Below are 13,046 nucleotides of genomic sequence, written 5' to 3'. Positions count from 1 at the left end.
TAATGAGATTTGAGATCAATGTGATGAATACAAATTATGACCAGAAGTAATGCTTTTAGATAACATAATAACTGTAAAGTTTGATCCTGGTCTCAGACACGGTCACACGGTCAGTTCAATCTACTCTCTATTATCACCACCGTCTCTAACGCCCCGTAGCACTCTCTATCACTTTCACTTCATATCTTTATTCGCATCTTATCACTCACTCTTATCACCTCTATCACCTCTATCTCCACCAATTAACTCTGGAAATGAACTGGATTGGAATAGATTTCTTGATTGGAATGAAAATAATTCTTCAAAGAAAATGCCTTCTCAACTGTACAGACTATGCTCTCTGATTAAAAATCAATTTTCTTCTTTAAATGTTGAAAAAGTTGATCATGAGAAGTTATCTCTCTGAAGAGAAAAGCTTGAATCTCTTCTAGACTTACAAATAAGTGAACTATCAAAAGAGAAAGAATATAAGCAGTATTTGAAGAGAATTTCTACAATCAATATAAAGGACTCTATTCTGATTTATTCAGATGGCTCAAAAAATGAGAACTTGAATAGATTAGGTGCAGGCATTGCTTATACTGAAGATAATATCAATTTTATCTCAGATTTCTGGAATCTAGGCTCTGAATGTGAACTCTTTGATGCTGAACTATTTGCAATAGTGAAAGCTTTCAAACTCATTGAAATAAAATCTTATAAAAGAGGAAATTGTTTAAAATAGACATGAATATTCTCTGATAGTCAAGCTGCTTTAAAAAGACTTAGAAATAGTCAGATTCATAATGATCAAATGAATCTTGAACTATTATAAATACTTCTAGTAGTTAACAGTATATATCATATCAAGCTGTAAACACCTGAATAATCATCTGTGAGCACTTATTCTTATATTTCAAGCTCAGTCAGTCAGTAACTGCTTATTATAACTAAAAGAACTAGAAACTTATATACTTTAATCTCTGTGAACTCTACTGCAGACACTCAGAAGCAGTTATCTGAATCATGAATAATTTCTATAAATGAAGTTTTAGAGAACTTATTAATTACTTATAAGACATTATTCTCTGCATCTATGACAGAGAAACTCTTCAAATTCATAAATAAATCAATCTCAGTGAAGAACATTTTTGAGTATCTTCTATTATTATTATTATTATTATTATTCTTTTATTATACTCATATACAAGCGGAGCTTATGATGAGTCCTTGCATGATGTTAAATACAGGTCAAGTGTTAGTTATACAGGAGGAAATACAGGTGTTGAGACCATGTCAAGATAACAAGAACATAGGAAAATACAAAGGAGTGACAATTAGATACATGCGATAATAACTTCTCAGCCCAGGAACATAGAGCAATTCATTGAAGCGATTTGTACACCTCTGTATTTATTAGAAACCTGAGGTGCTTGAGTTCCGGATTTAATGTATCCCCTGCGGGTTTCGAACCCACGCGCCTTGGTTTCCCACGCCAAGGCGCTACCGGGTGGCCGCATTAACCATTCAGCCACTGGGGCGAGTATCTTCTATGAAATCAAGCTATTTTTTTTATAAGAAATGCTTACTGTCTGTAAACACTTTTAAACTGAGTCTCTAGACATGATCTTCAGAGATATCTGTGAACTGAAAAGAAACTTTCTTAAGCTGTGATTACTTAAGATTACTTATTAAATCATAATTTATAAAAGCTTTTATAAGTTTGTATTTGAAATTGACTCACAAGTCTGATTATATAATATAAAAGATGAAGAAGCTGTTATCTATACAATAACAGATCTCTATTACACTGAAGTCAAGAACTGACTGAATTATTTAGAGAATGATTATAAGAGATCTCACTGATTTATTCTTAAAATCTATTTAGAGAATAAGTTAAGAGACTCTGTAAGCTGAACAGAGAATATCTGAACTGTAATCATTAATATTAGAAAAAGAGATAAGAAATCTGATAAAGACTATTTATAATACTTCATGAAATTATAATGTGAATTAAGATCTGTGAAAACAGGGCTCTGAAACAACATCTGAATAATAATATTTATAAAGAGACTGAATAAAAATATATAGAATAAGCTCATTGAGTAAGACTCTAAGTTCTTGACTCTGAAGAAACTGATAACTCTTATTCACTGCTTATAAATCACTGTAAGAGTCATAGATCTGTAGAGAGTGAATCACTGACTAACTCTGCAAGAGTCAGAATAACAGAGAACAGATTTATCAGAAAAAGATAATAAGATATAGAGAGATTTATATCTGACTACTGAGTAGAAAGAAGAAGCTTCACAAGCTTCTATGAATAGAGTTATTATTATTATTATTCTTTAATTATAGATGTATGCAGTCAGAGACTATGACATCTACCTGAGAACTTTAGTTCTCAGGGTTTTTTCTATGTCTGTAAAGTTAACTATTATACATTCATCAATTTCAGAGATGCAGAATCAGAAAATTTCAGCCCAGAATACAAAAACTGTTTACAAATTGCAGTGTTTTAACATCTTTTGATACTTTGAAATCATTTGACAATATCATGACAAAAGAAAAGAGAAAAAGAACACAGTCTCAAAGATAGACACATTAAATAGATAGATAGAAAGAAATTGAAAGAAAAAGATAAAGAAAAAGATAAAGTAAAGAGAGACTATAACAAAACAAATTATTAAAAGAGAGTGTATAGCTGTTTTAACAGACTATATCTGATTGATTTCCTTCTCTTCATATTCAGATAATTCTGAATTTAGCCATTTTCTTATAGCTGCTTGAGTTTCTGATAGAAAGTCTATTAAGTATTTAATTCCTGTCTCAGTTGAGAATAAGAATCTCATATTTAATTGATTTAGATCATACTTCTCTTTCAATCTGGCTCTGAGACTATTGTATAATGCACAGTGCATTACAATATACTCAGGATTCTCATTTGTATTGCAGAATGAGCATTCTATTGAGTCAAATCTATCATCAAATCTTTGTATATAAGATTTGAAATAGTCATGTTCTAGTTTCAGCTGTATTATAGATGAGAATATTTTCTTTTTACATTTAATTGAACAAGATTTCCACTTGGGTTTTGTTTCAAATCTTGAATAATGTATACTCTTCTTTTGTTTCTGCCAGCTTTCATTTCACTTGTCTAAACAAGATTCTTTTATTTTTCTCTTTATAAAAGACCAGGATACAATTTTTTGAATAGATCTGCTTAATTCTGCACTCTTTTTTACAGCTGAATCAGTCAATTCATTGTCATGAATATTCATATAAGCAGGAACTCAGTGTAGATGAATTATCAGCTTTGATGTTCTTCTCTTTTGAATTTTCAAAACAGAGTTTAAGATCAGTTCAAGATTCATTTGATCATTATGAATCTGACTATTTCTAAGTCTTTTTAAAGCAGCTTGACTATCAGAGAATATTCATGCCTCTTTCAAACAATTTTCTCTTTTATGAGATTTTATTTCAATGAGTTTGAAAGCTTTCACTATTGTAAATAGTTCAGCATCAAAGACTTCACATTCAGCGCCTAGATTCCAGAAATCTGAGATAAAATTAATATTATCTTCAGTATAAGCAATGTCTGCATCTAATCTATTCATGTTCTCATTTTTTGAGTCATCTGAATAAATCAGAATAGAGTCTTTTATATTGATTGTAGAAATTCTCTTCAAATGCTGTTCATATTCTTTCTCTTTTAATAGTTCACTTATTTGTAAGTCTATAAGAGATTCAAGCTTTTCTCTCCAGAGAGATAACTTCTCATGATCAACTTTTTCAACATTTAAAGAAGAAAATTAATTTTTAATCAGAGAGTATAGTCTGTACAGTTGAGAAGACATTTTCTTTGAAGAATTATTTTCATTTCAATCAAGAAATCTATTTTAATCCAGTTCATTTCCAGAGTTAATTGATGAAAATGAAGAAGAGACTCTTTCTCTGATTATATAATTTGAGCTCATCTTTATAACTCTCAGAGCATACTTCATACAGGTCTTTTCAAATCTAATAGTAGAAGAAGGAATTGAAGCTTCAATTTTCATTGCTTTAATAGAAGATGATTTGAATGCTTTCAGAATTCTTCTCAAGGCTCTGTTTTACAGACTTTGAAAGAGTTCAGTGAAATTCTCTTGATTATTTCATCAAACTTAAACTTCATAATCAGCTACTGATGTAATACAGGCTATATATAACTGTCTCATAGCCTGGAAGGATAGACCCCTCTCTGTATTTGATAGTCTGATTATGTTGTTCAATAGTCTTTCTGCCTTGACAGTTCTTTGTTAAATGTGATATTTAAAATTCAACTTGAAGTTTAATCATACTTCTAATCATTTAACATTTACACTGGGTTTAATCTCTCTATTTAAAAGAGTTAGAGATAGTTCTTTCTCATTGAATCTAGAAAAGAAATGAATTAACTCAGTTTTATTCATATTAAATTGAATTTAATTGATATCTGCTCTAACAAAGATTTCCTTTACAGCTTCTTCAATTACTTTCAAATTCTCTTTGATAGTTTTTAAGCTGTAGACTAGACCAATATCATTCATATAACTCAGAGATCACACTATTCTCATATTTCTATTTTTGAATAGATATGCAGTGTATATTACAAATAAAATGAGTGAGATTGAAGATTTCTGTGATACTTCTATTTTTATCTCAGTCTTGTCTTATTTCATTCCATCAAAGAAGAGTTGTATAATTCTTTTAGATATAAAATAGTTAACTCATTTTATTAGAGAAAGTGACAGTTTTAATATCTTCAATGTCTGAATTAACTTTGACTTTGAAACATGATTAAATACTTCTTTTATATCAATAAAAACTGCAGTTGAGACTAGACTCTCATACTTTGCTATTTGAATATCATGAACAACTGAGAGAACAGTGTCAATTGCAGAACACTGTTTTCTATCTCTCATTTATTCACTGAATAAAAGAGAATCATCTATAGAGCTTATAAAAGATAGTTGAGTAGCTATTATCTTTTCTAAAACCTTTTCTAGGCAGTTCAATAGAGATATTACTCTATATAACTTAGAAATTGAAGTTTTTCTATTAGATTTTATAAGAATCACTTCAGTGGCTTCTCTTCAGCATTCAGAATGATATTTATTTTTCAAGAGATTGAAAAAGAGCTCAAAATATTCATTCTTTAAGTAGGAATATGTATTTTAAATAATAAAGTGATTAATTGAATCAGGACCTGCAGCAGTTTTAACAGAACTTGAGAAGATAGCTGACTCTAATTCATCTTATGTAAGATCAGGTCATTCCCAGTCATTTTCATCAATGTAGTTGAGAAGTGATATATTCTCTTTCTCTGAATCTCAATCTGAATCTGGTGAGTTCTGAAAGAGAATTCTCATAAAAGCTTGACATTTTTCCTTAAAAGAGTTTACTGTATATGATTCATTCTGAAACTCATATTCTAAGGCTGGAAGTTTTGCTACACTTCTTGTTTTAGTATAGTTAAAAGCTTTAAAAACTTTCTTCTCTTGTGCTTCTTCAAGAAATTTATTCCAGCAGTCTGTTTTAACTCTTTTAATATCTGAAAAATATTCATTTCTGACAGCTTTGAACTCTTCATCAGATATTACATCATTCTTTCAATCTCTTCTAGCAGTAGCTAATTCTTTTCTTTTAGATGAGATATTCTCATTTCATCAAGATTTTAAATACTCAGAAGATTTTCTTTTTAAAATATTATCTCTAACACTTGTTAGAATAATAGATGTAATAAGCTTCACTCTATTCTCAAGCATTTCATTTGAGATATCTTGATCAGAATTCTAATATAGCTCATTCTGTCTTTCAGATTTTAACAGTTTTATGCTTTCTTCAACTGCTTTTCAATCAGCTTTTTCAAAGTTATACTGATTAGAGAGAAGAGGATTTTCACTCATTTATTTTTCACTCAGTTTAATATCAAATTGAATAATCTCATAATCTGATCCTGATATCTCATTTGAATTAATAACTCAGTTTACAAGTCTTCTTTCTATTAGATTTTATGATATGAAGATTAGATCTATAATAGACTTCTGTTTCATATCTTTTCTAAAGAATGTTTGTTAATCAGACTTATTAATCAAATCTATTGAATGTTCAAAGATTTATTCAACTAGATTATCAGCTCTTACTGCTCTCTTGTATTCTGAATTTCATCAGAGATGATGTGCATTGAAATCTTCTATAATTATAGAGTTTCTTAATGAAGTTATGTTCAGAAATTCTCTATCAATTATTCAGATATTGTTATTTTTCTTCAATAACTTTTTATTATAGATATTTATAAGCTGTATAGTATTAAACTCATTTTCTTTATCTATAATATCACTCATCAGAATATCAGGGTCAGATATGATATCAAATCTTAGATTAAATTAATATCTTGATCTTTTTCTTTCATAGATCATTACTCTTGACTTTATCTCAGACTTTTGAGATAAAAAGCAGTAGTAGCTTGAATGAGAAATGATATATTTTTACTCAGCATCAAAATTTGACTTCTAAAGCAGTATAAAATCAACTTTTTATTCAAATGTAATTTAAAGATAAGAATAAATATAATTTAAGTTTCTATTCACATTATTTTGAATAAATGTGACTACAGGTGCTAGCCACCTGCAGGATGCATCTTAAGCTAATTACATTTAACCCTCTATAATTAACTGACCACTGTGTCTGTCCTCTCGGGCCAGTTACTAATTTCCAGAGGTGTTAGTTAGTGGCTGTCACTGCTCACTTGATGATGTACACACCAAGCTTCCAGTTGCTGATCTCGGCCTCATTAGATGTCCATAGACCTATCAATCAGTCATTGTGACCTTGCCCTGTGTTAGGGACTAATCATAGGCTTGATGACTGCAGTCCTCTCTGCCAGTATTAGGGCTTGGCAGGGAGCTTGCAGGCTCTAGCCTATCAGGGTGCCCTGCCTAGGGCCTAGATGCGCGTCTAGGCCTGCTAGTCAGGTGGTTTTCAAAATCATTCTCTGTATTTAAGGGGGAGCTAGGCTTCAATGATAGCCCTAGTTAGGGACTTGCTTAAGTAGTGTATAACCACTACATTAGGCTTGGCTCTATATCATTAGCACCTTGACAGGTGCACAGTAGAATAGTGAGACATTGACATTTCATGCCGGCCCTGGTGAGTGTTCACAGGATCTCACTTAACTAGTGGCTTGACTTGCAGTAGGGAGTTCTACCCCACACCAAGCCTTACTAATTAGGCTCAGCCCCTATTACATGGGGGCTTTCATGGGTAAGAAGTGGCAGGTGCCAGCGGTGGGATTCGAACCCACGCACCTCTAATGTGTGCAGCCTTGGTTACCAGTCTTATCAACTGGGCCACGCTGGCTCTATGAATAGAGTATATAATAGAGAGATTAAGAAAAAGAAACTCTGCTTTATCTATTCTAAATTAGAACATCTCTGTGCAAACTATTCAGATAAATTAAAATAGAAATTTAAGAAGTTACAGACAGAGTCAGTAATAATCTTCTTAAAAGTCTTAAAGCTGATATCTGAATCTGTTACTTCTCTAATGAAAATACTTACTCACAGAGAGAGACTGCACTGTAATACTACTACTCTATAAGTATAAGAAGTATTGATAAACTCAGAATCTCAGATCACTGTAGTATCTCTAAAGCTTACAGAGTGAATAAGCTGAATAATGAAAACTGAGAATCTACTCTTATAATAAGCAGAGTATAAGAACTCAGATCTGAGAACTGAGAGACTTGTAAGAGTTATCTTTGAATTATAAGATCTCTCTGAAATCTGAAGAAGATTTATAGAAACTGTGATTATTACAGATATTATAGATAACATATACTTAAGACTTGTATAACTTTAAAGATATAATTCACATATAGCTGTTTATAAGTCAGATTCATACTTCTGATCAGTGTTAACAGACTTACTTATAGAGATAGAATCAGTTAATACTGTAGAGTTAATTAGAGAAGATAAGCTTATCTATATAATAACTTTATAAGTATCTGAGAATCTTATAGTTATAAAAACTGAGCTTCAGATATCAGACAAATATTGAAATTTTATAGAGATATTTAACTCAGTAAAGATAGCTGAGCTTCTCTCTTACTATAAGAAGAATCTGATAATAAATTTAATAGCAGAGTAAAAACTCTTCTAAGAATCAATCTATAAGCTCTTTTATTATGAAACAGAGATCTTACAGATCTATATAAAGAAGAATTTGAAGAATGACTTTATCTAATCTTTATAGATCTCTGTGAGAGTCTCTGTGATATTTATAAAGAAGAAGAATAAAGATCTTAGATTGTATATAGACTATTGTGATCTGAACTCTAAGATAATAAAGAGCTACTACTCTCTATCTCTGATTGAGAATATAATTAACTGTCTCACAGAAGCTGTCATATTCATATAACTGAATATAATTAATATATATATATAACTGTGAATACAGTCTGAGAATGAATAAAAGACTGTCTTTAGAACTGCACTGAGATTATTTAAATATCTAGTGATATCTTTTGATCTGACTAATATCTCTACAGTATTTCAGTCTTTTATTAATAAAATACTTCATATATATCTGAATATCTTTGTAATAATATATCTAAATAATGTAGTAATATACTCTGTGAAGAAGAAAGAACACACTGAGTATATATAAAGTGTGATAAAGATTTTAGATAAGACAGAACTGTATATTAAGCTTATAAAGTATAACTTCAGTATCTATCAGATTAATTTCTTAGAAAATATAATCACTGTAGATGATATTCAGATGAAATCTTTATAAATTGAGACTATTCTATCATAACTGAAGTCAACTAGTATTCATAAGATTCAGATCTTTCTAAACTTTGTGAATTTCTATAGATGATTTATCTTTATATTTATAAGAATCTTCTTGACTCTTACAGACATACTGAAGAATAAAAATAAGAAGAAGTCATTCTATGAATAGAGAATGAAAAGATTATTAAGAAGAAAGAACTGTAAGAACTTTCTTATTTTAGAAGCTTATAGAGTCTTTATAAGATTAAAATAGATATTCATAGACACAGTGATACTATTTCACTTTGATTTCTTACTCTTAATCAGATTAAAGATAGATATCTTCTTCTTTATAATCTCAGAAATAGTCTTATAACTACAGTTAAATAAGAACTGAGTTTCAGTGATCTTTTTCTTATGAAAGATGTAACTTACAGAGATTAATTATAATATTTATAATCAGAAGCTTCTTATAATAGTGAAATTCTTCTATTACTAATATCACTACTTTGAGAGTCTTGTAACAGTGATTACTATTAGAACTGATTATAACAGCTTATAATAGTTTACTTCAATTAAGAAACTCTTGTAATAACAGATTCACTGAGCTCAGAGACTGAGTGAGTTCTGATTTAAGATAGAATATATCAAGAGAACTAAGAACTCAGCAGATGAACTCTCTTATAGATCAGACTATATTAAGAAGATCAGAGTGATAGATACAGAGAGACTAGAGAAGATAGAAAAGCTTTATAAAATGCTCAGACTGAGTGTTATAAAGAGATTGACTGAAGAGTCTCTCAATCTCTTATAAGAGAAGAGAGAGAAGAGAGAGAAGAAGTCTGTATAACTACTCTTTACAATACTGAGAGTTAACACTCTGAGAATCTCTGTAAGAATTCTTGAAGAGAGTATTTATAATCTGAAGAATTTACAGACTTTGAGAAGTACTGTAGAAGATCTGATATAAGAAAAAACAGAGTATAAGTCTTTATAAGATCTTCTATTCAGATTGTCTGAACTATAACTGAAGAATGAATATACTCAGTATATTCAGAAACTGCTCACAGCAGAGATCAATTCTGTAGAAATAAAGAATTAAAAAGACTTAAATAATCTCTTATAAAGAGAGAGCTGAATTTATGTATTTATAAATGAGTTTCTATATATAGAACTTATTAAAAGATATTATAACTCTTCTCTAGCAGATTATTTTACAGACACTAGAACTTATAAGTTACTTATAAGAAAATACTTCTAACTGAAGATATGAGAACTTGTGAAGAAGATAGTGAATTCTTATACTATTTATCAGAGTTCACAGATAGTGTGATTCAGATTATATAAAGAACTTACTTCTCTACTCATCTTATAAAAACCTTGAGAATAGCTAGAAATGAATGTTCTTGTGAGTCTCTCTGAAAGTAAGAGTATATATAATGCCTGCTTTGACAGTGTGCTGATGATAGTAAATCACTTTATCAAGATAATACACTTTATACTCACTTATAAGAACTTGAAGTTAAAGAATTTAACTTATATCTTCATCTGTGATGTAATTCAGTTGCATGAGTTATCTGTGAATATTATCTCAGATAGAGAATTAATCTTTATAGAAGAGTTCTGATCTGATCTGATAACTATACTGAAGATCTCATAAGATCTAAGTATGACTTTTTATTAATAGACAGATAATTAAATAGAATATCTGATAAGTATATTAGAATAATATCTGCAGTGCTTTGTTAATTATAATCAGAATAACTGAGTGTATTGATTATCACTTATAAAGTTTGTATATACCAACTCAAAGTATATCAGCACAGACAAAACTCTCTTTGAGATATTTACTGAGACTTATTCACAGATAATCTTGATGAATCTGTGAAAGTATGCTATAGAGTGTGATAATATCTGTGAATGAGCTGAGAGAATTTAGAAGATCAGAGAGAAAGTCTGTGAATTCTTGAGAAAGACTCAAGAGTATTAGAAGAGATACTATGACTTCAAGCATATTATAAAGAGTTTCAAGAAAGATAATAAAGTCTGACTGAGTCTAGAAAATATCACTATATAAAGATCTAGTAAGAAGCTGAATCTCTTATAGACAGAGTTTTATAAGATTATAAAGAAAATTAACTTACAGTTCTACAGATTGAAACTGTTATCTGAATTATAGATATACAATATTTTTCATATCTCTTTGCTTTATAAATATAAGAAATTCTCAGAAGAGAACTCTATAACTCATCACTCTATCTATAAAGTACTAGAGAGTGAAAGAGAATATCAGATTAAAGAGATTATTAACTCAGAGAAGTAAGATTATAAGCTCTGATTTAAGATTCAGTAATAAGAGTATTCTGATAAGATGAATGAGTTTACTTGAGAATTATTCAGATAGATAAGATATCTGCAGAAGCTGAGACATGATTTTCATACTGTGAATTCTGATAAGTCAGAATGACACAGTCTTTACTAAGAATCTGATTATAATAAAGATATTAACACTGTTATTTATAAGTTCTAGTCTATAAGATAATGAGTTTCTACTGAGATGAACAGTCTGTGATATATGTAAGAAAAGAAGAAATCATACTCTTATAAAAGTTAAAAAATAAGAAATAAAAACAGGATCATAAACACAATTTAGAGATTAATAAAGAAAAAATAAAGAAAACTCAAACTCATATTCTCAATACTTATAAATTATAATACTTAACTTTCTTATAACTATCAATTTTTCTCTTCAAAGAAGCAGAGAGTATTGTATCTGCAGTACAGACAATTATTGCATTTAATACAAAGACTGTCAGAAATGTACAGGCTTCAGAGAAGCTGAATATCAGAGTGTATACAGTTGCAGCAGAATCTTGAGAACTGGCTATCTGTGTATATAATCAGATATTTCTCATGAAGCTGTGTCTGCTCTCTCAGTTATACTGAAGTATTCAGCCTGAAAATAATTAAGACATAGAGAGAGAGCTTATCTACTCAGGTCAACTTCTGTTATAAATTTATGATATTCATATTGTCTTGATTACCTGAATTTTACAGATATCTGAGAACTCATCTCTTATTAACAATGAAATTGCAGAAATGCGCTGTGATGTGAGAATCATTGATAGAAAACTGAGACATATTTACATATATCTGATCAGAGATTGTGTGAACAGAGAAGAGATAATGATAGGTCTGCAGAGCTGCAGAAGACACTGATAACACTGAGAGCTTCACAAGAACTGTCAGCTAGAGTCTGTAAGGAATTACTTGTGAGAAGACTTACAGTAAAGAAGAAGACTGCACTGCTTAAAGTCAGAAACTGATCTGAAGAAGATATGAGATTGACTGCTGATCTGAAGATTGAGTGTGATGACAGAACTGAGAGAGATAAAGATGCAGTTGTAAGCAGTGATATCTCTGCTTTATCAGTTAGTAAAAAGCAATCAGAGAAGTTACAGAGACACTCATAAGAAGCTCAGTAGTAATCAGATATTATTTATAAAGATATTAAAATTGAAAAATTTTTTATTCTTGAGAAGTTCTGGAATTAATACACAGATATTATTAGGAACACTCTCTCTCTATTATCTGAGTGAAAATACTTCACAGATGAATGAGAATACTCACAGTTTATGAAAATAAGAGCTATTATAGAAAAAGAAAAAAGAAGATGAGATTCTGCAGACAGATCTGAGATATTTATACTACTTTAAAGAGATTTATTTACACTGTGAGTGATTCTGTGAAACAGTCAGATCACTTTAGTAAATAAGAGTGATTATGAATTACAGATCTGAATCTTTCTATATGACTACAAAGAGTGATTACAGACTGTGAATATCTTGATTCTATAATTTTATAGAGTTGATGAAAGAATGAAAAATTCCTCACAATTCTACAGTGTCAAAGAACAATGATTTATAAGAATGAGTGAAAGATCAACTTATAAATACTTCTCTTTGATAAGAATAATCTCATAGAGAGTGATTCATCTGTGAGATGAATCTATATAATAATTATATAAGAATCTTATAAAAATGATTGAGAGTCAATCAGAACTCTTCTGTATGAAAGATGTGAGATGAATCTGTATAGTAGTTAGAGAAGAATCTGTAGATTATAAAGAATCTTATGAAATAAGAAACTGAGTAACAGACTCTTTTCTCTTTATAATAACAAGGGATTTTTCCTCACTAAGATTTTTTATAGATATGAAGAATTTTTAATGAGTATCACTGCAGTGCTGAGCTGATTCTATGAAGTCACTCA

The 13,046-nt window shown here is 29.9% G+C and overlaps 1 non-coding gene and 1 pseudogene across 2 annotated transcripts; both read right to left on the bottom strand.

The window, feature by feature from the left end:
• Positions 1-1,431: 1,431 nt before the first annotated feature.
• Positions 1,432-1,520, bottom strand: BDBG_17643 (annotated as a pseudogene). The gene has a single exon. The product of its transcript is annotated as a tRNA-OTHER (tRNA).
• Positions 1,521-7,278: 5,758 nt separating this feature from the next.
• Positions 7,279-7,359, bottom strand: BDBG_17642. The gene has a single exon. It is a non-coding gene; the product is annotated as a tRNA-Leu (tRNA).
• Positions 7,360-13,046: the final 5,687 nt, after the last annotated feature.

The sequence above is a fragment of the Blastomyces gilchristii genome, assembly GCF_000003855.2.
Source record: "Blastomyces gilchristii SLH14081 genomic scaffold supercont1.19, whole genome shotgun sequence".
Lineage (NCBI taxonomy): Eukaryota > Fungi > Ascomycota > Eurotiomycetes > Onygenales > Ajellomycetaceae > Blastomyces > Blastomyces gilchristii.
Note: the sequence above shows the minus strand (reverse complement) of the source record. Positions and strands in the feature narration are given on the sequence as shown.